This window comes from Crinia signifera, chromosome 6 (genome assembly GCF_055691185.1).
Source record: "Crinia signifera chromosome 6, ASM5569118v1, whole genome shotgun sequence".
Taxonomy (NCBI): domain Eukaryota; kingdom Metazoa; phylum Chordata; class Amphibia; order Anura; family Myobatrachidae; genus Crinia; species Crinia signifera.
The window spans coordinates 217,709,480-217,736,623 of record NC_139222.1 but is presented as its reverse complement, the minus strand read 5'-3'; the positions used below and the strand labels follow the sequence as shown (position 1 = coordinate 217,736,623).

The window sequence follows — 27,144 nt, the reverse complement described above, 5'->3', positions numbered from 1 at the left end:
AAGAAATAGTCACAAAATGATACACTGGAGGCAGGATTTCAAAGTATTTATGCACAAGGGTTAAACCTTGAAGCAGCAAATGCATGCATTTCTAAATACAAAGTTAGTACAAAGGTGCACAAACAATTGATACTCCAAATTAAGTGCCAGGAATGGAAATAGTCTTTTTTTGGATAACAGATTAGGAAGGTGCACCGGTCCTGGAAGTACTGCAATACCAGGTCAATGCGTGGAGTGGACAGAGCAAGCTCTTCTTCCATCTCCCTGTTCTAAAAATCCATTTAATATATGGCCCCCAGATAGGGGGCGTATCAGATATTAAACTGATAAGAACAGATACTACACTTGATCTTAGCCAAAAGGCCGAGAAGCGATAACCCGAATGGGGTCCCAGCAAAGCGCGCGAACCGGAATTCGGCCACCAACACTGGTGCAGAAGAGATCAGCACCACGGACACATCTAACACACACACATCACTTCTATGTCGTTGCAGTCTGAAAGATACCTGGCTGTACGGCAGGTGTGAATAGGACTTGAAGTGCTGGACAGGGACCGGAGGACGAGTAGCCATCCAACTGATTTTGTGATTAGGTCGTCGGCGGGCGGGCAGGGTGCCTCAGCTGGGTAGGAGGCCAAATTTGCATGTGCTCCGCCCCGTCTGTTGACGTCGCGTCAACAGACACACACCCACTAGGCAGACGACCAACAGGCAAGCAGCAGCAGCCAGCTGTCTCCTCGCTCTTTGCTGCATGCCTGTGTCCCTGACGAACTGCTGCTGAGTAAATCAATCAGCTAGCTGCTGCAGAGGAGAAGGAGGAATCTTGCACAATCAGGTGCAATGACGGCTTTCCTGTTTTGAGCCCATTCAGCAGCAGTAGTAGACAGTCAGATGGACAGGCATTCATGTGGCAGGACCCTTTGTGTGACATCACAATCTGCCCTCTATGACATCACAAGCTGCTCACTCGGAATCCGGCGGAACCTGACAGCCAGACAGTCACTTGGAACAGACAGGCAGACAGGACAGTCATGTGTAGGTGAGCTGGGTGGGCCAATGTTTTCTTTTATTGGCAGTTACCACCCAAATGATGGTCCGAAGAAGGTAAGTGATACTTTTTCTAAATCCCCCTCTCAATGATCATCAATTGTTGGGCTCGGCAAAAAAAAATGGAAGAGGAAAAAAATTTCCCAAAACAAAAGAGAGGAAAGAGGAAAAAAATTTCCCAAAACAAAAGAGAGAGAAAAGAGAGCGCAAAAAGAAAAGAAAAAAAATATAAGAGATCAAGAAAGAAAAAGCAAAAAAAAAACCAAGCCATTTCAAATGGAGAGGGAGGGGGGTCCAAAAATGCCATTGCTGTGATCCAGTTGATGTTTCCGTGGAAAGATCGTAGGTAAGTCACATAGTGTTTGCCTATTTTTTGGGAGGTCGCAGCGATTGATAAGTCATTTAATTTAGGCAGGCTTCCGGTCTTTTGGCTAGGCCGCATATGCTGATATCAAGTGTAGTGTCACGTAAAAATATTTAACTGCCTCGATTCCAGAAAGTACAATTCAAGGAGTCAAGAAATAGTCACAAAATGATACACTGGAGGCAGGATTTCAAAGTATTTATGCACAAGGGTTAAACCTTGAAGCAGCAAATGCATGCATTTCTAAATACAAAGTTAGTACAAAGGTGCACAAACAATTGATACTCCAAATTAAGTGCCAGGAATGGAAATAGTCTTTTTTTGGATAACAGATTAGGAAGGTGCACCGGTCCTGGAAGTACTGCAATACCAGGTCAATGCGTGGAGTGGACAGAGCAAGCTCTTCTTCCATCTCCCTGTTCTAAAAATCCATTTAATATATGGCCCCCAGATAGGGGGCGTATCAGATATTAAACTGATAAGAACAGATACTACACTTGATCTTAGCCAAAAGGCCGAGAAGCGATAACCCGAATGGGGTCCCAGCAAAGCGCGCGAACCGGAATTCGGCCACCAACACTGGTGCAGAAGAGATCAGCACCACGGACACATCTAACACACACACATCACTTCTATGTCGTTGCAGTCTGAAAGATACCTGGCTGTACGGCAGGTGTGAATAGGACTTGAAGTGCTGGACAGGGACCGGAGGACGAGTAGCCATCCAACTGATTTTGTGATTAGGTCGTCGGCGGGCGGGCAGGGTGCCTCAGCTGGGTAGGAGGCCAAATTTGCATGTGCTCCGCCCCGTCTGTTGACGTCGCGTCAACAGACACACACCCACTAGGCAGACGACCAACAGGCAAGCAGCAGCAGCCAGCTGTCTCCTCGCTCTTTGCTGCTGCATGCCTGTGTCCCTGACGAACTGCTGCTGAGTAAATCAATCAGCTAGCTGCTGCAGAGGAGAAGGAGGAATCTTGCACAATCAGGTGCAATGACGGCTTTCCTGTTTTGAGCCCATTCAGCAGCAGTAGTAGACAGTCAGATGGACAGGCATTCATGTGGCAGGACCCTTTGTGTGACATCACAATCTGCCCTCTATGACATCACAAGCTGCTCACTCGGAATCCGGCGGAACCTGACAGCCAGACAGTCACTTGGAACAGACAGGCAGACAGGACAGTCATGTGTAGGTGAGCTGGGTGGGCCAATGTTTTCTTTTATTGGCAGTTACCACCCAAATGATGGTCCGAAGAAGGTAAGTGATACTTTTTCTAAATCCCCCTCTCAATGATCATCAATTGTTGGGCTCGGCAAAAAAAAATGGAAGAGGAAAAAAAATTCCCAAAACAAAAGAGAGGAAAGAGGAAAAAAAATTCCCAAAACAAAAGAGAGAGAAAAGAGAGCGCAAAAAGAAAAGAAAAAAAATATAAGAGATCAAGAAAGAAAAAGCAAAAAAAAAACCAAGCCATTTCAAATGGAGAGGGAGGGGGGTCCAAAAATGCCATTGCTGTGATCCAGTTGATGTTTCCGTGGAAAGATCGTAGGTAAGTCACATAGTGTTTGCCTATTTTTTGGGAGGTCGCAGCGATTGATAAGTCATTTAATTTAGGCAGGCTTCCGGTCTTTTGGCTAGGCCGCATATGCTGATATCAAGTGTAGTGTCACGTAAAAATATTTAACTGCCTCGATTCCAGAAAGTACAATTCAAGGAGTCAAGAAATAGTCACAAAATGATACACTGGAGGCAGGATTTCAAAGTATTTATGCACAAGGGTTAAACCTTGAAGCAGCAAATGCATGCATTTCTAAATACAAAGTTAGTACAAAGGTGCACAAACAATTGATACTCCAAATTAAGTGCCAGGAATGGAAATAGTCTTTTTTTGGATAACAGATTAGGAAGGTGCACCGGTCCTGGAAGTACTGCAATACCAGGTCAATGCGTGGAGTGGACAGAGCAAGCTCTTCTTCCATCTCCCTGTTCTAAAAATCCATTTAATATATGGCCCCCAGATAGGGGGCGTATCAGATATTAAACTGATAAGAACAGATACTACACTTGATCTTAGCCAAAAGGCCGAGAAGCGATAACCCGAATGGGGTCCCAGCAAAGCGCGCGAACCGGAATTCGGCCACCAACACTGGTGCAGAAGAGATCAGCACCACGGACACATCTAACACACACACATCACTTCTATGTCGTTGCAGTCTGAAAGATACCTGGCTGTACGGCAGGTGTGAATAGGACTTGAAGTGCTGGACAGGGACCGGAGGACGAGTAGCCATCCAACTGATTTTGTGATTAGGTCGTCGGCGGGCGGGCAGGGTGCCTCAGCTGGGTAGGAGGCCAAATTTGCATGTGCTCCGCCCCGTCTGTTGACGTCGCGTCAACAGACACACACCCACTAGGCAGACGACCAACAGGCAAGCAGCAGCAGCCAGCTGTCTCCTCGCTCTTTGCTGCTGCATGCCTGTGTCCCTGACGAACTGCTGCTGAGTAAATCAATCAGCTAGCTGCTGCAGAGGAGAAGGAGGAATCTTGCACAATCAGGTGCAATGACGGCTTTCCTGTTTTGAGCCCATTCAGCAGCAGTAGTAGACAGTCAGATGGACAGGCATTCATGTGGCAGGACCCTTTGTGTGACATCACAATCTGCCCTCTATGACATCACAAGCTGCTCACTCGGAATCCGGCTGAACCTGACAGCCAGACAGTCACTTGGAACAGACAGGCAGACAGGACAGTCATGTGTAGGTGAGCTGGGTGGGCCAATGTTTTCTTTTATTGGCAGTTACCACCCAAATGATGGTCCGAAGAAGGTAAGTGATACTTTTTCTAAATCCCCCTCTCAATGATCATCAATTGTTGGGCTCGGCAAAAAAAAATGGAAGAGGAAAAAAAATTCCCAAAACAAAAGAGAGGAAAGAGGAAAAAAATTTCCCAAAACAAAAGAGAGAGAAAAGAGAGCGCAAAAAGAAAAGAAAAAAAATATAAGAGATCAAGAAAGAAAAAGCAAAAAAAAAACCAAGCCATTTCAAATGGAGAGGGAGGGGGGTCCAAAAATGCCATTGCTGTGATCCAGTTGATGTTTCCGTGGAAAGATCGTAGGTAAGTCACATAGTGTTTGTTTCCGTGGAAAGATCGTAGGTAAGTCACCTAGTGTTTGCCTATTTTTTGGGAGGTCGCAGCGATTGATAAGTCATTTAATTTAGGCAGGCTTCCGGTCTTTTGGCTAGGCCGCATATGCTGATATCAAGTGTAGTGTCACGTAAAAATATTTAACTGCCTCGATTCCAGAAAGTACAATTCAAGGAGTCAAGAAATAGTCACAAAATGATACACTGGAGGCAGGATTTCAAAGTATTTATGCACAAGGGTTAAACCTTGAAGCAGCAAATGCATGCATTTCTAAATACAAAGTTAGTACAAAGGTGCACAAACAATTGATACTCCAAATTAAGTGCCAGGAATGGAAATAGTCTTTTTTTGGATAACAGATTAGGAAGGTGCACCGGTCCTGGAAGTACTGCAATACCAGGTCAATGCGTGGAGTGGACAGAGCAAGCTCTTCTTCCATCTCCCTGTTCTAAAAATCCATTTAATATATGGCCCCCAGATAGGGGGCGTATCAGATATTAAACTGATAAGAACAGATACTACACTTGATCTTAGCCAAAAGGCCGAGAAGCGATAACCCGAATGGGGTCCCAGCAAAGCGCGCGAACCGGAATTCGGCCACCAACACTGGTGCAGAAGAGATCAGCACCACGGACACATCTAACACACACACATCACTTCTATGTCGTTGCAGTCTGAAAGATACCTGGCTGTACGGCAGGTGTGAATAGGACTTGAAGTGCTGGACAGGGACCGGAGGACGAGTAGCCATCCAACTGATTTTGTGATTAGGTCGTCGGCGGGCGGGCAGGGTGCCTCAGCTGGGTAGGAGGCCAAATTTGCATGTGCTCCGCCCCGTCTGTTGACGTCGCGTCAACAGACACACACCCACTAGGCAGACGACCAACAGGCAAGCAGCAGCAGCCAGCTGTCTCCTCGCTCTTTGCTGCTGCATGCCTGTGTCCCTGACGAACTGCTGCTGAGTAAATCAATCAGCTAGCTGCTGCAGAGGAGAAGGAGGAATCTTGCACAATCAGGTGCAATGACGGCTTTCCTGTTTTGAGCCCATTCAGCAGCAGTAGTAGACAGTCAGATGGACAGGCATTCATGTGGCAGGACCCTTTGTGTGACATCACAATCTGCCCTCTATGACATCACAAGCTGCTCACTCGGAATCCGGCGGAACCTGACAGCCAGACAGTCACTTGGAACAGACAGGCAGACAGGACAGTCATGTGTAGGTGAGCTGGGTGGGCCAATGTTTTCTTTTATTGGCAGTTACCACCCAAATGATGGTCCGAAGAAGGTAAGTGATACTTTTTCTAAATCCCCCTCTCAATGATCATCAATTGTTGGGCTCGGCAAAAAAAAATGGAAGAGGAAAAAAAATTCCCAAAACAAAAGAGAGGAAAGAGGAAAAAAATTTCCCAAAACAAAAGAGAGAGAAAAGAGAGCGCAAAAAGAAAAGAAAAAAAATATAAGAGATCAAGAAAGAAAAAGCAAAAAAAAAACCAAGCCATTTCAAATGGAGAGGGAGGGGGGTCCAAAAATGCCATTGCTGTGATCCAGTTGATGTTTCCGTGGAAAGATCGTAGGTAAGTCACATAGTGTTTGCCTATTTTTTGGGAGGTCGCAGCGATTGATAAGTCATTTAATTTAGGCAGGCTTCCGGTCTTTTGGCTAGGCCGCATATGCTGATATCAAGTGTAGTGTCACGTAAAAATATTTAACTGCCTCGATTCCAGAAAGTACAATTCAAGGAGTCAAGAAATAGTCACAAAATGATACACTGGAGGCAGGATTTCAAAGTATTTATGCACAAGGGTTAAACCTTGAAGCAGCAAATGCATGCATTTCTAAATACAAAGTTAGTACAAAGGTGCACAAACAATTGATACTCCAAATTAAGTGCCAGGAATGGAAATAGTCTTTTTTTGGATAACAGATTAGGAAGGTGCACCGGTCCTGGAAGTACTGCAATACCAGGTCAATGCGTGGAGTGGACAGAGCAAGCTCTTCTTCCATCTCCCTGTTCTAAAAATCCATTTAATATATGGCCCCCAGATAGGGGGCGTATCAGATATTAAACTGATAAGAACAGATACTACACTTGATCTTAGCCAAAAGGCCGAGAAGCGATAACCCGAATGGGGTCCCAGCAAAGCGCGCGAACCGGAATTCGGCCACCAACACTGGTGCAGAAGAGATCAGCACCACGGACACATCTAACACACACACATCACTTCTATGTCGTTGCAGTCTGAAAGATACCTGGCTGTACGGCAGGTGTGAATAGGACTTGAAGTGCTGGACAGGGACCGGAGGACGAGTAGCCATCCAACTGATTTTGTGATTAGGTCGTCGGCGGGCGGGCAGGGTGCCTCAGCTGGGTAGGAGGCCAAATTTGCATGTGCTCCGCCCCGTCTGTTGACGTCGCGTCAACAGACACACACCCACTAGGCAGACGACCAACAGGCAAGCAGCAGCAGCCAGCTGTCTCCTCGCTCTTTGCTGCTGCATGCCTGTGTCCCTGACGAACTGCTGCTGAGTAAATCAATCAGCTAGCTGCTGCAGAGGAGAAGGAGGAATCTTGCACAATCAGGTGCAATGACGGCTTTCCTGTTTTGAGCCCATTCAGCAGCAGTAGTAGACAGTCAGATGGACAGGCATTCATGTGGCAGGACCCTTTGTGTGACATCACAATCTGCCCTCTATGACATCACAAGCTGCTCACTCGGAATCCGGCGGAACCTGACAGCCAGACAGTCACTTGGAACAGACAGGCAGACAGGACAGTCATGTGTAGGTGAGCTGGGTGGGCCAATGTTTTCTTTTATTGGCAGTTACCACCCAAATGATGGTCCGAAGAAGGTAAGTGATACTTTTTCTAAATCCCCCTCTCAATGATCATCAATTGTTGGGCTCGGCAAAAAAAAATGGAAGAGGAAAAAAAATTCCCAAAACAAAAGAGAGGAAAGAGGAAAAAAATTTCCCAAAACAAAAGAGAGAGAAAAGAGAGCGCAAAAAGAAAAGAAAAAAAATATAAGAGATCAAGAAAGAAAAAGCAAAAAAAAAACCAAGCCATTTCAAATGGAGAGGGAGGGGGGTCCAAAAATGCCATTGCTGTGATCCAGTTGATGTTTCCGTGGAAAGATCGTAGGTAAGTCACATAGTGTTTGCCTATTTTTTGGGAGGTCGCAGCGATTGATAAGTCATTTAATTTAGGCAGGCTTCCGGTCTTTTGGCTAGGCCGCATATGCTGATATCAAGTGTAGTGTCACGTAAAAATATTTAACTGCCTCGATTCCAGAAAGTACAATTCAAGGAGTCAAGAAATAGTCACAAAATGATACACTGGAGGCAGGATTTCAAAGTATTTATGCACAAGGGTTAAACCTTGAAGCAGCAAATGCATGCATTTCTAAATACAAAGTTAGTACAAAGGTGCACAAACAATTGATACTCCAAATTAAGTGCCAGGAATGGAAATAGTCTTTTTTTGGATAACAGATTAGGAAGGTGCACCGGTCCTGGAAGTACTGCAATACCAGGTCAATGCGTGGAGTGGACAGAGCAAGCTCTTCTTCCATCTCCCTGTTCTAAAAATCCATTTAATATATGGCCCCCAGATAGGGGGCGTATCAGATATTAAACTGATAAGAACAGATACTACACTTGATCTTAGCCAAAAGGCCGAGAAGCGATAACCCGAATGGGGTCCCAGCAAAGCGCGCGAACCGGAATTCGGCCACCAACACTGGTGCAGAAGAGATCAGCACCACGGACACATCTAACACACACACATCACTTCTATGTCGTTGCAGTCTGAAAGATACCTGGCTGTACGGCAGGTGTGAATAGGACTTGAAGTGCTGGACAGGGACCGGAGGACGAGTAGCCATCCAACTGATTTTGTGATTAGGTCGTCGGCGGGCGGGCAGGGTGCCTCAGCTGGGTAGGAGGCCAAATTTGCATGTGCTCCGCCCCGTCTGTTGACGTCGCGTCAACAGACACACACCCACTAGGCAGACGACCAACAGGCAAGCAGCAGCAGCCAGCTGTCTCCTCGCTCTTTGCTGCTGCATGCCTGTGTCCCTGACGAACTGCTGCTGAGTAAATCAATCAGCTAGCTGCTGCAGAGGAGAAGGAGGAATCTTGCACAATCAGGTGCAATGACGGCTTTCCTGTTTTGAGCCCATTCAGCAGCAGTAGTAGACAGTCAGATGGACAGGCATTCATGTGGCAGGACCCTTTGTGTGACATCACAATCTGCCCTCTATGACATCACAAGCTGCTCACTCGGAATCCGGCGGAACCTGACAGCCAGACAGTCACTTGGAACAGACAGGCAGACAGGACAGTCATGTGTAGGTGAGCTGGGTGGGCCAATGTTTTCTTTTATTGGCAGTTACCACCCAAATGATGGTCCGAAGAAGGTAAGTGATACTTTTTCTAAATCCCCCTCTCAATGATCATCAATTGTTGGGCTCGGCAAAAAAAAATGGAAGAGGAAAAAAAATTCCCAAAACAAAAGAGAGGAAAGAGGAAAAAAATTTCCCAAAACAAAAGAGAGAGAAAAGAGAGCGCAAAAAGAAAAGAAAAAAAATATAAGAGATCAAGAAAGAAAAAGCAAAAAAAAAACCAAGCCATTTCAAATGGAGAGGGAGGGGGGTCCAAAAATGCCATTGCTGTGATCCAGTTGATGTTTCCGTGGAAAGATCGTAGGTAAGTCACATAGTGTTTGCCTATTTTTTGGGAGGTCGCAGCGATTGATAAGTCATTTAATTTAGGCAGGCTTCCGGTCTTTTGGCTAGGCCGCATATGCTGATATCAAGTGTAGTGTCACGTAAAAATATTTAACTGCCTCGATTCCAGAAAGTACAATTCAAGGAGTCAAGAAATAGTCACAAAATGATACACTGGAGGCAGGATTTCAAAGTATTTATGCACAAGGGTTAAACCTTGAAGCAGCAAATGCATGCATTTCTAAATACAAAGTTAGTACAAAGGTGCACAAACAATTGATACTCCAAATTAAGTGCCAGGAATGGAAATAGTCTTTTTTTGGATAACAGATTAGGAAGGTGCACCGGTCCTGGAAGTACTGCAATACCAGGTCAATGCGTGGAGTGGACAGAGCAAGCTCTTCTTCCATCTCCCTGTTCTAAAAATCCATTTAATATATGGCCCCCAGATAGGGGGCGTATCAGATATTAAACTGATAAGAACAGATACTACACTTGATCTTAGCCAAAAGGCCGAGAAGCGATAACCCGAATGGGGTCCCAGCAAAGCGCGCGAACCGGAATTCGGCCACCAACACTGGTGCAGAAGAGATCAGCACCACGGACACATCTAACACACACACATCACTTCTATGTCGTTGCAGTCTGAAAGATACCTGGCTGTACGGCAGGTGTGAATAGGACTTGAAGTGCTGGACAGGGACCGGAGGATGAGTAGCCATCCAACTGATTTTGTGATTAGGTCGTCGGCGGGCGGGCAGGGTGCCTCAGCTGGGTAGGAGGCCAAATTTGCATGTGCTCCGCCCCGTCTGTTGACGTCGCGTCAACAGACACACACCCACTAGGCAGACGACCAACAGGCAAGCAGCAGCAGCCAGCTGTCTCCTCGCTCTTTGCTGCTGCATGCCTGTGTCCCTGACGAACTGCTGCTGAGTAAATCAATCAGCTAGCTGCTGCAGAGGAGAAGGAGGAATCTTGCACAATCAGGTGCAATGACGGCTTTCCTGTTTTGAGCCCATTCAGCAGCAGTAGTAGACAGTCAGATGGACAGGCATTCATGTGGCAGGACCCTTTGTGTGACATCACAATCTGCCCTCTATGACATCACAAGCTGCTCACTCGGAATCCGGCGGAACCTGACAGCCAGACAGTCACTTGGAACAGACAGGCAGACAGGACAGTCATGTGTAGGTGAGCTGGGTGGGCCAATGTTTTCTTTTATTGGCAGTTACCACCCAAATGATGGTCCGAAGAAGGTAAGTGATACTTTTTCTAAATCCCCCTCTCAATGATCATCAATTGTTGGGCTCGGCAAAAAAAAATGGAAGAGGAAAAAAAATTCCCAAAACAAAAGAGAGGAAAGAGGAAAAAAATTTCCCAAAACAAAAGAGAGAGAAAAGAGAGCGCAAAAAGAAAAGAAAAAAAATATAAGAGATCAAGAAAGAAAAAGCAAAAAAAAAACCAAGCCATTTCAAATGGAGAGGGAGGGGGGTCCAAAAATGCCATTGCTGTGATCCAGTTGATGTTTCCGTGGAAAGATCGTAGGTAAGTCACATAGTGTTTGCCTATTTTTTGGGAGGTCGCAGCGATTGATAAGTCATTTAATTTAGGCAGGCTTCCGGTCTTTTGGCTAGGCCGCATATGCTGATATCAAGTGTAGTGTCACGTAAAAATATTTAACTGCCTCGATTCCAGAAAGTACAATTCAAGGAGTCAAGAAATAGTCACAAAATGATACACTGGAGGCAGGATTTCAAAGTATTTATGCACAAGGGTTAAACCTTGAAGCAGCAAATGCATGCATTTCTAAATACAAAGTTAGTACAAAGGTGCACAAACAATTGATACTCCAAATTAAGTGCCAGGAATGGAAATAGTCTTTTTTTGGATAACAGATTAGGAAGGTGCACCGGTCCTGGAAGTACTGCAATACCAAGTCAATGCGTGGAGTGGACAGAGCAAGCTCTTCTTCCATCTCCCTGTTCTAAAAATCCATTTAATATATGGCCCCCAGATAGGGGGCGTATCAGATATTAAACTGATAAGAACAGATACTACACTTGATCTTAGCCAAAAGGCCGAGAAGCGATAACCCGAATGGGGTCCCAGCAAAGCGCGCGAACCGGAATTCGGCCACCAACACTGGTGCAGAAGAGATCAGCACCACGGACACATCTAACACACACACATCACTTCTATGTCGTTGCAGTCTGAAAGATACCTGGCTGTACGGCAGGTGTGAATAGGACTTGAAGTGCTGGACAGGGACCGGAGGACGAGTAGCCATCCAACTGATTTTGTGATTAGGTCGTCGGCGGGCGGGCAGGGTGCCTCAGCTGGGTAGGAGGCCAAATTTGCATGTGCTCCGCCCCGTCTGTTGACGTCGCGTCAACAGACACACACCCACTAGGCAGACGACCAACAGGCAAGCAGCAGCAGCCAGCTGTCTCCTCGCTCTTTGCTGCTGCATGCCTGTGTCCCTGACGAACTGCTGCTGAGTAAATCAATCAGCTAGCTGCTGCAGAGGAGAAGGAGGAATCTTGCACAATCAGGTGCAATGACGGCTTTCCTGTTTTGAGCCCATTCAGCAGCAGTAGTAGACAGTCAGATGGACAGGCATTCATGTGGCAGGACCCTTTGTGTGACATCACAATCTGCCCTCTATGACATCACAAGCTGCTCACTCGGAATCCGGCGGAACCTGACAGCCAGACAGTCACTTGGAACAGACAGGCAGACAGGACAGTCATGTGTAGGTGAGCTGGGTGGGCCAATGTTTTCTTTTATTGGCAGTTACCACCCAAATGATGGTCCGAAGAAGGTAAGTGATACTTTTTCTAAATCCCCCTCTCAATGATCATCAATTGTTGGGCTCGGCAAAAAAAAATGGAAGAGGAAAAAAAATTCCCAAAACAAAAGAGAGGAAAGAGGAAAAAAATTTCCCAAAACAAAAGAGAGAGAAAAGAGAGCGCAAAAAGAAAAGAAAAAAATATAAGAGATCAAGAAAGAAAAAGCAAAAAAAAAACCAAGCCATTTCAAATGGAGAGGGAGGGAGGTCCAAAAATGCCATTGCTGTGATCCAGTTGATGTTTCCGTGGAAAGATCGTAGGTAAGTCACATAGTGTTTGCCTATTTTTTGGGAGGTCGCAGCGATTGATAAGTCATTTAATTTAGGCAGGCTTCCGGTCTTTTGGCTAGGCCGCATATGCTGATATCAAGTGTAGTGTCACGTAAAAATATTTAACTGCCTCGATTCCAGAAAGTACAATTCAAGGAGTCAAGAAATAGTCACAAAATGATACACTGGAGGCAGGATTTCAAAGTATTTATGCACAAGGGTTAAACCTTGAAGCAGCAAATGCATGCATTTCTAAATACAAAGTTAGTACAAAGGTGCACAAACAATTGATACTCCAAATTAAGTGCCAGGAATGGAAATAGTCTTTTTTTGGATAACAGATTAGGAAGGTGCACCGGTCCTGGAAGTACTGCAATACCAGGTCAATGCGTGGAGTGGACAGAGCAAGCTCTTCTTCCATCTCCCTGTTCTAAAAATCCATTTAATATATGGCCCCCAGATAGGGGGCGTATCAGATATTAAACTGATAAGAACAGATACTACACTTGATCTTAGCCAAAAGGCCGAGAAGCGATAATCCGAATGGGGTCCCAGCAAAGCGCGCGAACCGGAATTCGGCCACCAACACTGGTGCAGAAGAGATCAGCACCACGGACACATCTAACACACACACATCACTTCTATGTCGTTGCAGTCTGAAAGATACCTGGCTGTACGGCAGGTGTGAATAGGACTTGAAGTGCTGGACAGGGACCGGAGGACGAGTAGCCATCCAACTGATTTTGTGATTAGGTCGTCGGCGGGCGGGCAGGGTGCCTCAGCTGGGTAGGAGGCCAAATTTGCATGTGCTCCGCCCCGTCTGTTGACGTCGCGTCAACAGACACACACCCACTAGGCAGACGACCAACAGGCAAGCAGCAGCAGCCAGCTGTCTCCTCGCTCTTTGCTGCTGCATGCCTGTGTCCCTGACGAACTGCTGCTGAGTAAATCAATCAGCTAGCTGCTGCAGAGGAGAAGGAGGAATCTTGCACAATCAGGTGCAATGACGGCTTTCCTGTTTTGAGCCCATTCAGCAGCAGTAGTAGACAGTCAGATGGACAGGCATTCATGTGGCAGGACCCTTTGTGTGACATCACAATCTGCCCTCTATGACATCACAAGCTGCTCACTCGGAATCCGGCGGAACCTGACAGCCAGACAGTCACTTGGAACAGACAGGCAGACAGGACAGTCATGTGTAGGTGAGCTGGGTGGGCCAATGTTTTCTTTTATTGGCAGTTACCACCCAAATGATGGTCCGAAGAAGGTAAGTGATACTTTTTCTAAATCCCCCTCTCAATGATCATCAATTGTTGGGCTCGGCAAAAAAAAATGGAAGAGGAAAAAAAATTCCCAAAACAAAAGAGAGGAAAGAGGAAAAAAATTTCCCAAAACAAAAGAGAGAGAAAAGAGAGCGCAAAAAGAAAAGAAAAAAAATATAAGAGATCAAGAAAGAAAAAGCAAAAAAAAAACCAAGCCATTTCAAATGGAGAGGGAGGGGGGTCCAAAAATGCCATTGCTGTGATCCAGTTGATGTTTCCGTGGAAAGATCGTAGGTAAGTCACATAGTGTTTGCCTATTTTTTGGGAGGTCGCAGCGATTGATAAGTCATTTAATTTAGGCAGGCTTCCGGTCTTTTGGCTAGGCCGCATATGCTGATATCAAGTGTAGTGTCACGTAAAAATATTTAACTGCCTCGATTCCAGAAAGTACAATTCAAGGAGTCAAGAAATAGTCACAAAATGATACACTGGAGGCAGGATTTCAAAGTATTTATGCACAAGGGTTAAACCTTGAAGCAGCAAATGCATGCATTTCTAAATACAAAGTTAGTACAAAGGTGCACAAACAATTGATACTCCAAATTAAGTGCCAGGAATGGAAATAGTCTTTTTTTGGATAACAGATTAGGAAGGTGCACCGGTCCTGGAAGTACTGCAATACCAGGTCAATGCGTGGAGTGGACAGAGCAAGCTCTTCTTCCATCTCCCTGTTCTAAAAATCCATTTAATATATGGCCCCCAGATAGGGGGCGTATCAGATATTAAACTGATAAGAACAGATACTACACTTGATCTTAGCCAAAAGGCCGAGAAGCGATAACCCGAATGGGGTCCCAGCAAAGCGCGCGAACCGGAATTCGGCCACCAACACTGGTGCAGAAGAGATCAGCACCACGGACACATCTAACACACACACATCACTTCTATGTCGTTGCAGTCTGAAAGATACCTGGCTGTACGGCAGGTGTGAATAGGACTTGAAGTGCTGGACAGGGACCGGAGGACGAGTAGCCATCCAACTGATTTTGTGATTAGGTCGTCGGCGGGCGGGCAGGGTGCCTCAGCTGGGTAGGAGGCCAAATTTGCATGTGCTCCGCCCCGTCTGTTGACGTCGCGTCAACAGACACACACCCACTAGGCAGACGACCAACAGGCAAGCAGCAGCAGCCAGCTGTCTCCTCGCTCTTTGCTGCTGCATGCCTGTGTCCCTGACGAACTGCTGCTGAGTAAATCAATCAGCTAGCTGCTGCAGAGGAGAAGGAGGAATCTTGCACAATCAGGTGCAATGACGGCTTTCCTGTTTTGAGCCCATTCAGCAGCAGTAGTAGACAGTCAGATGGACAGGCATTCATGTGGCAGGACCCTTTGTGTGACATCACAATCTGCCCTCTATGACATCACAAGCTGCTCACTCGGAATCCGGCGGAACCTGACAGCCAGACAGTCACTTGGAACAGACAGGCAGACAGGACAGTCATGTGTAGGTGAGCTGGGTGGGCCAATGTTTTCTTTTATTGGCAGTTACCACCCAAATGATGGTCCGAAGAAGGTAAGTGATACTTTTTCTAAATCCCCCTCTCAATGATCATCAATTGTTGGGCTCGGCAAAAAAAAATGGAAGAGGAAAAAAAATTCCCAAAACAAAAGAGAGGAAAGAGGAAAAAAAATTCCCAAAACAAAAGAGAGAGAAAAGAGAGCGCAAAAAGAAAAGAAAAAAAATATAAGAGATCAAGAAAGAAAAAGCAAAAAAAAAAACCAAGCCATTTCAAATGGAGAGGGAGGGGGGTCCAAAAATGCCATTGCTGTGATCCAGTTGATGTTTCCGTGGAAAGATCGTAGGTAAGTCACATAGTGTTTGCCTATTTTTTGGGAGGTCGCAGCGATTGATAAGTCATTTAATTTAGGCAGGCTTCCGGTCTTTTGGCTAGGCCGCATATGCTGATATCAAGTGTAGTGTCACGTAAAAATATTTAACTGCCTCGATTCCAGAAAGTACAATTCAAGGAGTCAAGAAATAGTCACAAAATGATACACTGGAGGCAGGATTTCAAAGTATTTATGCACAAGGGTTAAACCTTGAAGCAGCAAATGCATGCATTTCTAAATACAAAGTTAGTACAAAGGTGCACAAACAATTGATACTCCAAATTAAGTGCCAGGAATGGAAATAGTCTTTTTTTGGATAACAGATTAGGAAGGTGCACCGGTCCTGGAAGTACTGCAATACCAGGTCAATGCGTGGAGTGGACAGAGCAAGCTCTTCTTCCATCTCCCTGTTCTAAAAATCCATTTAATATATGGCCCCCAGATAGGGGGCGTATCAGATATTAAACTGATAAGAACAGATACTACACTTGATCTTAGCCAAAAGGCCGAGAAGCGATAACCCGAATGGGGTCCCAGCAAAGCGCGCGAACCGGAATTCGGCCACCAACACTGGTGCAGAAGAGATCAGCACCACGGACACATCTAACACACACACATCACTTCTATGTCGTTGCAGTCTGAAAGATACCTGGCTGTACGGCAGGTGTAAATAGGACTTGAAGTGCTGGACAGGGACCGGAGGACGAGTAGCCATCCAACTGATTTTGTGATTAGGTCGTCGGCGGGCGGGCAGGGTGCCTCAGCTGGGTAGGAGGCCAAATTTGCATGTGCTCCGCCCCGTCTGTTGACGTCGCGTCAACAGACACACACCCACTAGGCAGACGACCAACAGGCAAGCAGCAGCAGCCAGCTGTCTCCTCGCTCTTTGCTGCTGCATGCCTGTGTCCCTGACGAACTGCTGCTGAGTAAATCAATCAGCTAGCTGCTGCAGAGGAGAAGGAGGAATCTTGCACAATCAGGTGCAATGACGGCTTTCCTGTTTTGAGCCCATTCAGCAGCAGTAGTAGACAGTCAGATGGACAGGCATTCATGTGGCAGGACCCTTTGTGTGACATCACAATCTGCCCTCTATGACATCACAAGCTGCTCACTCGGAATCCGGCGGAACCTGACAGCCAGACAGTCACTTGGAACAGACAGGCAGACAGGACAGTCATGTGTAGGTGAGCTGGGTGGGCCAATGTTTTCTTTTATTGGCAGTTACCACCCAAATGATGGTCCGAAGAAGGTAAGTGATACTTTTTCTAAATCCCCCTCTCAATGATCATCAATTGTTGGGCTCGGCAAAAAAAAATGGAAGAGGAAAAAAAATTCCCAAAACAAAAGAGAGGAAAGAGGAAAAAAAATTCCCAAAACAAAAGAGAGAGAAAAGAGAGCGCAAAAAGAAAAGAAAAAAAATATAAGAGATCAAGAAAGAAAAAGCAAAAAAAAAACCAAGCCATTTCAAATGGAGAGGGAGGGGGTCCAAAAATGCCATTGCTGTGATCCAGTTGATGTTTCCGTGGAAAGATCGTAGGTAAGTCACATAGTGTTTGCCTATTTTTTGGGAGGTCGCAGCGATTGATAAGTCATTTAATTTAGGCAGGCTTCCGGTCTTTTGGCTAGGCCGCATATGCTGATATCAAGTGTAGTGTCACGTAAAAATATTTAACTGCCTCGATTCCAGAAAGTACAATTCAAGGAGTCAAGAAATAGTCACAAAATGATACACTGGAGGCAGGATTTCAAAGTATTTATGCACAAGGGTTAAACCTTGAAGCAGCAAATGCATGCATTTCTAAATACAAAGTTAGTACAAAGGTGCACAAACAATTGATACTCCAAATTAAGTGCCAGGAATGGAAATAGTCTTTTTTTGGATAACAGATTAGGAAGGTGCACCGGTCCTGGAAGTACTGCAATACCAGGTCAATGCGTGGAGTGGACAGAGCAAGCTCTTCTTCCATCTCCCTGTTCTAAAAATCCATTTAATATATGGCCCCCAGATAGGGGGCGTATCAGATATTAAACTGATAAGAACAGATACTACACTTGATCTTAGCCAAAAGGCCAAAAAGCGATAACCCGAATGGGGTCCCAGCAAAGCGCGCGAACCGGAATTCGGCCACCAACACTGGTGCAGAAGAGATCAGCACCACGGACACATCTAACACACACACATCACTTCTATGTCGTTGCAGTCTGAAAGATACCTGGCTGTACGGCAGGTGTGAATAGGACTTGAATTGCTGGACAGGGACCGGAGGACGAGTAGCCATCCAACTGATTTTGTGATTAGGTCGTCGGCGGGCGGGCAGGGTGCCTCAGCTGGGTAGGAGGCCAAATTTGCATGTGCTCCGCCCCATCTGTTGACGTCGCGTCAACAGACACACACCCACTAGGCAGACGACCAACAGGCAAGCAGCAGCAGCCAGCTGTCTCCTCGCTCTTTGCTGCTGCATGCCTGTGTCCCTGACGAACTGCTGCTGAGTAAATCAATCAGCTAGCTGCTGCAGAGGAGAAGGAGGAATCTTGCACAATCAGGTGCAATGACGGCTTTCCTGTTTTGAGCCCATTCAGCAGCAGTAGTAGACAGTCAGATGGACAGGCATTCATGTGGCAGGACCCTTTGTGTGACATCACAATCTGCCCTCTATGACATCACAAGCTGCTCACTCGGAATCCGGCGGAACCTGACAGCCAGACAGTCACTTGGAACAGACAGGCAGACAGGACAGTCATGTGTAGGTGAGCTGGGTGGGCCAATGTTTTCTTTTATTGGCAGTTACCACCCAAATGATGGTCCGAAGAAGGTAAGTGATACTTTTTCTAAATCCCCCTCTCAATGATCATCAATTGTTGGGCTCGGCAAAAAAAAATGGAAGAGGAAAAAAAATTCCCAAAACAAAAGAGAGGAAAGAGGAAAAAAATTTCCCAAAACAAAAGAGAGAGAAAAGAGAGCGCAAAAAGAAAAGAAAAAAAATATAAGAGATCAAGAAAGAAAAAGCAAAAAAAAAACCAAGCCATTTCAAATGGAGAGGGAGGGGGGTCCAAAAATGCCATTGCTGTGATCCAGTTGATGTTTCCGTGGAAAGATCGTAGGTAAGTCACATAGTGTTTGCCTATTTTTTGGGAGGTCGCAGCGATTGATAAGTCATTTAATTTAGGCAGGCTTCCGGTCTTTTGGCTAGGCCGCATATGCTGATATCAAGTGTAGTGTCATGTAAAAATATTTAACTGCCTCGATTCCAGAAAGTACAATTCAAGGAGTCAAGAAATAGTCACAAAATGATACACTGGAGGCAGGATTTCAAAGTATTTATGCACAAGGGTTAAACCTTGAAGCAGCAAATGCATGCATTTCTAAATACAAAGTTAGTACAAAGGTGCACAAACAATTGATACTCCAAATTAAGTGCCAGGAATGGAAATAGTCTTTTTTTGGATAACAGATTAGGAAGGTGCACCGGTCCTGGAAGTACTGCAATACCAGGTCAATGCGTGGAGTGGACAGAGCAAGCTCTTCTTCCATCTCCCTGTTCTAAAAATCCATTTAATATATGGCCCCCAGATAGGGGGCGTATCAGATATTAAACTGATAAGAACAGATACTACACTTGATCTTAGCCAAAAGGCCGAGAAGCGATAACCCGAATGGGGTCCCAGCAAAGCGTGCGAACCGGAATTCGGCCACCAACACTGGTGCAGAAGAGATCAGCACCACGGACACATCTAACACACACACATCACTTCTATGTCGTTGCAGTCTGAAAGATACCTGGCTGTACGGCAGGTGTGAATAGGACTTGAAGTGCTGGACAGGGACCGGAGGACGAGTAGCCATCCAACTGATTTTGTGATTAGGTCGTCGGCGGGCGGGCAGGGTGCCTCAGCTGGGTAGGAGGCCAAATTTGCATGTGCTCCGCCCCGTCTGTTGACGTCGCGTCAACAGACACACACCCACTAGGCAGACGACCAACAGGCAAGCAGCAGCAGCCAGCTGTCTCCTCGCTCTTTGCTGCTGCATGCCTGTGTCCCTGACGAACTGCTGCTGAGTAAATCAATCAGCTAGCTGCTGCAGAGGAGAAGGAGGAATCTTGCACAATCAGGTGCAATGACGGCTTTCCTGTTTTGAGCCCATTCAGCAGCAGTAGTAGACAGTCAGATGGACAGGCATTCATGTGGCAGGACCCTTTGTGTGACATCACAATCTGCCCTCTATGACATCACAAGCTGCTCACTCGGAATCCGGCGGAACCTGACAGCCAGACAGTCACTTGGAACAGACAGGCAGACAGGACAGTCATGTGTAGGTGAGCTGGGTGGGCCAATGTTTTCTTTTATTGGCAGTTACCACCCAAATGATGGTCCGAAGAAGGTAAGTGATACTTTTTCTAAATCCCCCTCTCAATGATCATCAATTGTTGGGCTCGGCAAAAAAAAATGGAAGAGGAAAAAAAATTCCCAAAACAAAAGAGAGGAAAGAGGAAAAAAATTTCCCAAAACAAAAGAGAGAGAAAAGAGAGCGCAAAAAGAAAAGAAAAAAAATATAAGAGATCAAGAAAGAAAAAGCAAAAAAAAAACCAAGCCATTTCAAATGGAGAGGGAGGGGGGTCCAAAAATGCCATTGCTGTGATCCAGTTGATGTTTCCGTGGAAAGATCGTAGGTAAGTCACATAGTGTTTGCCTATTTTTTGGGAGGTCGCAGCGATTGATAAGTCATTTAATTTAGGCAGGCTTCCGGTCTTTTGGCTAGGCCGCATATGCTGATATCAAGTGTAGTGTCACGTAAAAATATTTAACTGCCTCGATTCCAGAAAGTACAATTCAAGGAGTCAAGAAATAGTCACAAAATGATACACTGGAGGCAGGATTTCAAAGTATTTATGCACAAGGGTTAAACCTTGAAGCAGCAAATGCATGCATTTCTAAATACAAAGTTAGTACAAAGGTGCACAAACAATTGATACTCCAAATTAAGTGCCAGGAATGGAAATAGTCTTTTTTTGGATAACAGATTAGGAAGGTGCACCGGTCCTGGAAGTACTGCAATACCAGGTCAATGCGTGGAGTGGACAGAGCAAGCTCTTCTTCCATCTCCCTGTTCTAAAAATCCATTTAATATATGGCCCCCAAATAGGGGGCGTATCAGATATTAAACTGATAAGAACAGATACTACACTTGATCTTAGCCAAAAGGCCGAGAAGCGATAACCCGAATGGGGTCCCAGCAAAGCGCGCGAACCGGAATTCGGCCACCAACACTGGTGCAGAAGAGATCAGCACCACGGACACATCTAACACACACACATCACTTCTATGTCGTTGCAGTCTGAAAGATACCTGGCTGTACGGCAGGTGTGAATAGGACTTGAAGTGCTGGACAGGGACCGGAGGACGAGTAGCCATCCAACTGATTTTGTGATTAGGTCGTCGGCGGGCGGGCAGGGTGCCTCAGCTGGGTAGGAGGCCAAATTTGCATGTGCTCCGCCCCGTCTGTTGACGTCGCGTCAACAGACACACACCCACTAGGCAGACGACCAACAGGCAAGCAGCAGCAGCCAGCTGTCTCCTCGCTCTTTGCTGCTGCATGCCTGTGTCCCTGACGAACTGCTGGTGAGTAAATCAATCAGCTAGCTGCTGCAGAGGAGAAGGAGGAATCTTGCACAATCAGGTGCAATGACGGCTTTCCTGTTTTGAGCCCATTCAGCAGCAGTAGTAGACAGTCAGATGGACAGGCATTCATGTGGCAGGACCCTTTGTGTGACATCACAATCTGCCCTCTATGACATCACAAGCTGCTCACTCGGAATCCGGCGGAACCTGACAGCCAGACAGTCACTTGGAACAGACAGGCAGACAGGACAGTCATGTGTAGGTGAGCTGGGTGGGCCAATGTTTTCTTTTATTGGCAGTTACCACCCAAATGATGGTCCGAAGAAGGTAAGTGATACTTTTTCTAAATCCCCCTCTCAATGATCATCAATTGTTGGGCTCGGCAAAAAAAAATGGAAGAGGAAAAAAAATTCCCAAAACAAAAGAGAGGAAAGAGGAAAAAAATTTCCCAAAACAAAAGAGAGAGAAAAGAGAGCGCAAAAAGAAAAGAAAAAAAATATAAGAGATCAAGAAAGAAAAAGCAAAAAAAAAACCAAGCCATTTCAAATGGAGAGGGAGGGGGGTCCAAAAATGCCATTGCTGTGATCCAGTTGATGTTTCCGTGGAAAGATCGTAGGTAAGTCACATAGTGTTTGCCTATTTTTTGGGAGGTCGCAGCGATTGATAAGTCATTTAATTTAGGCAGGCTTCCGGTCTTTTGGCTAGGCCGCATATGCTGATATCAAGTGTAGTGTCACGTAAAAATATTTAACTGCCTCGATTCCAGAAAGTACAATTCAAGGAGTCAAGAAATAGTCACAAAATGATACACTGGAGGCAGGATTTCAAAGTATTTATGCACAAGGGTTAAACCTTGAAGCAGCAAATGCATGCATTTCTAAATACAAAGTTAGTACAAAGGTGCACAAACAATTGATACTCCAAATTAAGTGCCAGGAATGGAAATAGTCTTTTTTTGGATAACAGATTAGGAAGGTGCACCGGTCCTGGAAGTACTGCAATACCAGGTCAATGCGTGGAGTGGACAGAGCAAGCTCTTCTTCCATCTCCCTGTTCTAAAAATCCATTTAATATATGGCCCCCAGATAGGGGGCGTATCAGATATTAAACTGATAAGAACAGATACTACACTTGATCTTAGCCAAAAGGCCGAGAAGCGATAACCCGAATGGGGTCCCAGCAAAGCGCGCGAACCGGAATTCGGCCACCAACACTGGTGCAGAAGAGATCAGCACCACGGACACATCTAACACACACACATCACTTCTATGTCGTTGCAGTCTGAAAGATACCTGGCTGTACGGCAGGTGTGAATAGGACTTGAAGTGCTGGACAGGGACCGGAGGACGAGTAGCCATCCAACTGATTTTGTGATTAGGTCGTCGGCGGGCGGGCAGGGTGCCTCAGCTGGGTAGGAGGCCAAATTTGCATGTGCTCCGCCCCGTCTGTTGACGTCGCGTCAACAGACACACACCCACTAGGCAGACGACCAACAGGCAAGCAGCAGCAGCCAGCTGTCTCCTCGCTCTTTGCTGCTGCATGCCTGTGTCCCTGACGAACTGCTGCTGAGTAAATCAATCAGCTAGCTGCTGCAGAGGAGAAGGAGGAATCTTGCACAATCAGGTGCAATGACGGCTTTCCTGTTTTGAGCCCATTCAGCAGCAGTAGTAGACAGTCAGATGGACAGGCATTCATGTGGCAGGACCCTTTGTGTGACATCACAATCTGCCCTCTATGACATCACAAGCTGCTCACTCGGAATCCGGCGGAACCTGACAGCCAGACAGTCACTTGGAACAGACAGGCAGACAGGACAGTCATGTGTAGGTGAGCTGGGTGGGCCAATGTTTTCTTTTATTGGCAGTTACCACCCAAATGATGGTCCGAAGAAGGTAAGTGATACTTTTTCTAAATCCCCCTCTCAATGATCATCAATTGTTGGGCTCGGCAAAAAAAAATGGAAGAGGAAAAAAAATTCCCAAAACAAAAGAGAGGAAAGAGGAAAAAAATTTCCCAAAACAAAAGAGAGAGAAAAGAGAGCGCAAAAAGAAAAGAAAAAAAATATAAGAGATCAAGAAAGAAAAAGCAAAAAAAAAACCAAGCCATTTCAAATGGAGAGGGAGGGGGGTCCAAAAATGCCATTGCTGTGATCCAGTTGATGTTTCCGTGGAAAGATCGTAGGTAAGTCACATAGTGTTTGCCTATTTTTTGGGAGGTCGCAGCGATTGATAAGTCATTTAATTTAGGCAGGCTTCCGGTCTTTTGGCTAGGCCGCATATGCTGATATCAAGTGTAGTGTCACGTAAAAATATTTAACTGCCTCGATTCCAGAAAGTACAATTCAAGGAGTCAAGAAATAGTCACAAAATGATACACTGGAGGCAGGATTTCAAAGTATTTATGCACAAGGGTTAAACCTTGAAGCAGCAAATGCATGCATTTCTAAATACAAAGTTAGTACAAAGGTGCACAAACAATTGATACTCCAAATTAAGTGCCAGGAATGGAAATAGTCTTTTTTTGGATAACAGATTAGGAAGGTGCACCGGTCCTGGAAGTACTGCAATACCAGGTCAATGCGTGGAGTGGACAGAGCAAGCTCTTCTTCCATCTCCCTGTTCTAAAAATCCATTTAATATATGGCCCCCAGATAGGGGGCGTATCAGATATTAAACTGATAAGAACAGATACTACACTTGATCTTAGCCAAAAGGCCGAGAAGCGATAACCCGAATGGGGTCCCAGCAAAGCGCGCGAACCGGAATTCGGCCACCAACACTGGTGCAGAAGAGATCAGCACCACGGACACATCTAACACACACACATCACTTCTATGTCGTTGCAGTCTGAAAGATACCTGGCTGTACGGCAGGTGTGAATAGGACTTGAAGTGCTGGACAGGGACCGGAGGACGAGTAGCCATCCAACTGATTTTGTGATTAGGTCGTCGGCGGGCGGGCAGGGTGCCTCAGCTGGGTAGGAGGCCAAATTTGCATGTGCTCCGCCCCGTCTGTTGACGTCGCGTCAACAGACACACACCCACTAGGCAGACGACCAACAGGCAAGCAGCAGCAGCCAGCTGTCTCCTCGCTCTTTGCTGCTGCATGCCTGTGTCCCTGACGAACTGCTGCTGAGTAAATCAATCAGCTAGCTGCTGCAGAGGAGAAGGAGGAATCTTGCACAATCAGGTGCAATGACGGCTTTCCTGTTTTGAGCCCATTCAGCAGCAGTAGTAGACAGTCAGATGGACAGGCATTCATGTGGCAGGACCCTTTGTGTGACATCACAATCTGCCCTCTATGACATCACAAGCTGCTCACTCGGAATCCGGCGGAACCTGACAGCCAGACAGTCACTTGGAACAGACAGGCAGACAGGACAGTCATGTGTAGGTGAGCTGGGTGGGCCAATGTTTTCTTTTATTGGCAGTTACCACCCAAATGATGGTCCGAAGAAGGTAAGTGATACTTTTTCTAAATCCCCTTCTCAATGATCATCAATTGTTGGGCTCGGCAAAAAAAAATGGAAGAGGAAAAAAAATTCCCAAAACAAAAGAGAGGAAAGAGGAAAAAAATTTCCCAAAACAAAAGAGAGAGAAAAGAGAGCGCAAAAAGAAAAGAAAAAAAATATAAGAGATCAAGAAAGAAAAAGCAAAAAAAAAACCAAGCCATTTCAAATGGAGAGGGAGGGGGGTCCAAAAATGCCATTGCTGTGATCCAGTTGATGTTTCCGTGGAAAGATCGTAGGTAAGTCACATAGTGTTTGCCTATTTTTTGGGAGGTCGCAGCGATTGATAAGTCATTTAATTTAGGCAGGCTTCCGGTCTTTTGGCTAGGCCGCATATGCTGATATCAAGTGTAGTGTCACGTAAAAATATTTAACTGCCTCGATTCCAGAAAGTACAATTCAAGGAGTCAAGAAATAGTCACAAAATGATACACTGGAGGCAAGATTTCAAAGTATTTATGCACAAGGGTTAAACCTTGAAGCAGCAAATGCATGCATTTCTAAATACAAAGTTAGTACAAAGGTGCACAAACAATTGATACTCCAAATTAAGTGCCAGGAATGGAAATAGTCTTTTTTTGGATAACAGATTAGGAAGGTGCACCGGTCCTGGAAGTACTGCAATACCAGGTCAATGCGTGGAGTGGACAGAGCAAGCTCTTCTTCCATCTCCCTGTTCTAAAAATCCATTTAATATATGGCCCCCAGATAGGGGGCGTATCAGATATTAAACTGATAAGAACAGATACTACACTTGATCTTAGCCAAAAGGCCGAGAAGCGATAACCCGAATGGGGTCCCAGCAAAGCGCGCGAACCGGAATTCGGCCACCAACACTGGTGCAGAAGAGATCAGCACCACGGACACATCTAACACACACACATCACTTCTATGTCGTTGCAGTCTGAAAGATACCTGGCTGTACGGCAGGTGTGAATAGGACTTGAAGTGCTGGACAGGGACCGGAGGACGAGTAGCCATCCAACTGATTTTGTGATTAGGTCGTCGGTGGGCGGGCAGGGTGCCTCAGCTGGGTAGGAGGCCAAATTTGCATGTGCTCCGCCCCGTCTGTTGACGTCGCGTCAACAGACACACACCCACTAGGCAGACGACCAACAGGCAAGCAGCAGCAGCCAGCTGTCTCCTCGCTCTTTGCTGCTGCATGCCTGTGTCCCTGACGAACTGCTGCTGAGTAAATCAATCAGCTAGCTGCTGCAGAGGAGAAGGAGGAATCTTGCACAATCAGGTGCAATGACGGCTTTCCTGTTTTGAGCCCATTCAGCAGCAGTAGTAGACAGTCAGATGGACAGGCATTCATGTGGCAGGACCCTTTGTGTGACATCACAATCTGCCCTCTATGACATCACAAGCTGCTCACTCGGAATCCGGCGGAACCTGACAGCCAGACAGTCACTTGGAACAGACAGGCAGACAGGACAGTCATGTGTAGGTGAGCTGGGTGGGCCAATGTTTTCTTTTATTGGCAGTTACCACCCAAATGATGGTCCGAAGAAGGTAAGTGATACTTTTTCTAAATCCCCTTCTCAATGATCATCAATTGTTGGGCTCGGCAAAAAAAAATGGAAGAGGAAAAAAAATTCCCAAAACAAAAGAGAGGAAAGAGGAAAAAAATTTCCCAAAACAAAAGAGAGAGAAAAGAGAGCGCAAAAAGAAAAGAAAAAAAATATAAGAGATCAAGAAAGAAAAAGCAAAAAAAAAACCAAGCCATTTCAAATGGAGAGGGAGGGGGGTCCAAAAATGCCATTGCTGTGATCCAGTTGATGTTTCCGTGGAAAGATCGTAGGTAAGTCACATAGTGTTTGCCTATTTTTTGGGAGGTCGCAGCGATTGATAAGTCATTTAATTTAGGCAGGCTTCCGGTCTTTTGGCTAGGCCGCATATGCTGATATCAAGTGTAGTGTCACGTAAAAATATTTAACTGCCTCGATTCCAGAAAGTACAATTCAAGGAGTCAAGAAATAGTCACAAAATGATACACTGGAGGCAAGATTTCAAAGTATTTATGCACAAGGGTTAAACCTTGAAGCAGCAAATGCATGCATTTCTAAATACAAAGTTAGTACAAAGGTGCACAAACAATTGATACTCCAAATTAAGTGCCAGGAATGGAAATAGTCTTTTTTTGGATAACAGATTAGGAAGGTGCACCGGTCCTGGAAGTACTGCAATACCAGGTCAATGCGTGGAGTGGACAGAGCAAGCTCTTCTTCCATCTCCCTGTTCTAAAAATCCATTTAATATATGGCCCCCAGATAGGGGGCGTATCAGATATTAAACTGATAAGAACAGATACTACACTTGATCTTAGCCAAAAGGCCGAGAAGCGATAACCCGAATGGGGTCCCAGCAAAGCGCGCGAACCGGAATTCGGCCACCAACACTGGTGCAGAAGAGATCAGCACCACGGACACATCTAACACACACACATCACTTCTATGTCGTTGCAGTCTGAAAGAT

The 27,144-nt window shown here is 45.8% G+C and overlaps 18 non-coding genes across 18 annotated transcripts; all 18 read right to left on the bottom strand.

Moving 5' to 3' along the window:
- Window positions 1–184: 184 nt before the first annotated feature.
- Window positions 185–375, bottom strand: LOC146012173 (U2 spliceosomal RNA). The gene has a single exon (XR_014445346.1). It is a non-coding gene; the product is annotated as a U2 spliceosomal RNA (small nuclear RNA).
- Window positions 376–1,746: 1,371 nt separating this feature from the next.
- Window positions 1,747–1,937, bottom strand: LOC146012172 (U2 spliceosomal RNA). Its single transcript, XR_014445345.1, has one exon. It is a non-coding gene; the product is annotated as a U2 spliceosomal RNA (small nuclear RNA).
- A 1,374-nt stretch (window positions 1,938–3,311) lies between these two features.
- On the bottom strand, window positions 3,312–3,502 carry LOC146012171 (U2 spliceosomal RNA). The gene has a single exon (XR_014445344.1). It is a non-coding gene; the product is annotated as a U2 spliceosomal RNA (small nuclear RNA).
- Window positions 3,503–4,915: 1,413 nt separating this feature from the next.
- Window positions 4,916–5,106, bottom strand: LOC146012169 (U2 spliceosomal RNA). Its single transcript, XR_014445343.1, has one exon. It is a non-coding gene; the product is annotated as a U2 spliceosomal RNA (small nuclear RNA).
- Window positions 5,107–6,480: 1,374 nt separating this feature from the next.
- LOC146012168 (U2 spliceosomal RNA) lies at window positions 6,481–6,671 on the bottom strand. The gene has a single exon (XR_014445342.1). It is a non-coding gene; the product is annotated as a U2 spliceosomal RNA (small nuclear RNA).
- A 1,374-nt stretch (window positions 6,672–8,045) lies between these two features.
- Window positions 8,046–8,236, bottom strand: LOC146012166 (U2 spliceosomal RNA). The gene has a single exon (XR_014445340.1). It is a non-coding gene; the product is annotated as a U2 spliceosomal RNA (small nuclear RNA).
- Window positions 8,237–9,610: 1,374 nt separating this feature from the next.
- LOC146012165 (U2 spliceosomal RNA) lies at window positions 9,611–9,801 on the bottom strand. The gene has a single exon (XR_014445339.1). It is a non-coding gene; the product is annotated as a U2 spliceosomal RNA (small nuclear RNA).
- Window positions 9,802–11,175: 1,374 nt separating this feature from the next.
- Window positions 11,176–11,366, bottom strand: LOC146012561 (U2 spliceosomal RNA). Its single transcript, XR_014445721.1, has one exon. It is a non-coding gene; the product is annotated as a U2 spliceosomal RNA (small nuclear RNA).
- Window positions 11,367–12,739: 1,373 nt separating this feature from the next.
- Window positions 12,740–12,930, bottom strand: LOC146012164 (U2 spliceosomal RNA). The gene has a single exon (XR_014445338.1). It is a non-coding gene; the product is annotated as a U2 spliceosomal RNA (small nuclear RNA).
- Window positions 12,931–14,304: 1,374 nt separating this feature from the next.
- Window positions 14,305–14,495, bottom strand: LOC146012163 (U2 spliceosomal RNA). Its single transcript, XR_014445336.1, has one exon. It is a non-coding gene; the product is annotated as a U2 spliceosomal RNA (small nuclear RNA).
- A 1,375-nt stretch (window positions 14,496–15,870) lies between these two features.
- On the bottom strand, window positions 15,871–16,061 carry LOC146012162 (U2 spliceosomal RNA). The gene has a single exon (XR_014445335.1). It is a non-coding gene; the product is annotated as a U2 spliceosomal RNA (small nuclear RNA).
- Window positions 16,062–17,434: 1,373 nt separating this feature from the next.
- LOC146012595 (U2 spliceosomal RNA) lies at window positions 17,435–17,625 on the bottom strand. The gene has a single exon (XR_014445752.1). It is a non-coding gene; the product is annotated as a U2 spliceosomal RNA (small nuclear RNA).
- Window positions 17,626–18,999: 1,374 nt separating this feature from the next.
- Window positions 19,000–19,190, bottom strand: LOC146012161 (U2 spliceosomal RNA). Its single transcript, XR_014445334.1, has one exon. It is a non-coding gene; the product is annotated as a U2 spliceosomal RNA (small nuclear RNA).
- Window positions 19,191–20,564: 1,374 nt separating this feature from the next.
- Window positions 20,565–20,755, bottom strand: LOC146011938 (U2 spliceosomal RNA). Its single transcript, XR_014445117.1, has one exon. It is a non-coding gene; the product is annotated as a U2 spliceosomal RNA (small nuclear RNA).
- A 1,374-nt stretch (window positions 20,756–22,129) lies between these two features.
- Window positions 22,130–22,320, bottom strand: LOC146012160 (U2 spliceosomal RNA). The gene has a single exon (XR_014445333.1). It is a non-coding gene; the product is annotated as a U2 spliceosomal RNA (small nuclear RNA).
- Window positions 22,321–23,694: 1,374 nt separating this feature from the next.
- LOC146012159 (U2 spliceosomal RNA) lies at window positions 23,695–23,885 on the bottom strand. Its single transcript, XR_014445332.1, has one exon. It is a non-coding gene; the product is annotated as a U2 spliceosomal RNA (small nuclear RNA).
- Window positions 23,886–25,259: 1,374 nt separating this feature from the next.
- Window positions 25,260–25,450, bottom strand: LOC146012158 (U2 spliceosomal RNA). The gene has a single exon (XR_014445331.1). It is a non-coding gene; the product is annotated as a U2 spliceosomal RNA (small nuclear RNA).
- A 1,374-nt stretch (window positions 25,451–26,824) lies between these two features.
- Window positions 26,825–27,015, bottom strand: LOC146012157 (U2 spliceosomal RNA). Its single transcript, XR_014445330.1, has one exon. It is a non-coding gene; the product is annotated as a U2 spliceosomal RNA (small nuclear RNA).
- Window positions 27,016–27,144: the final 129 nt, after the last annotated feature.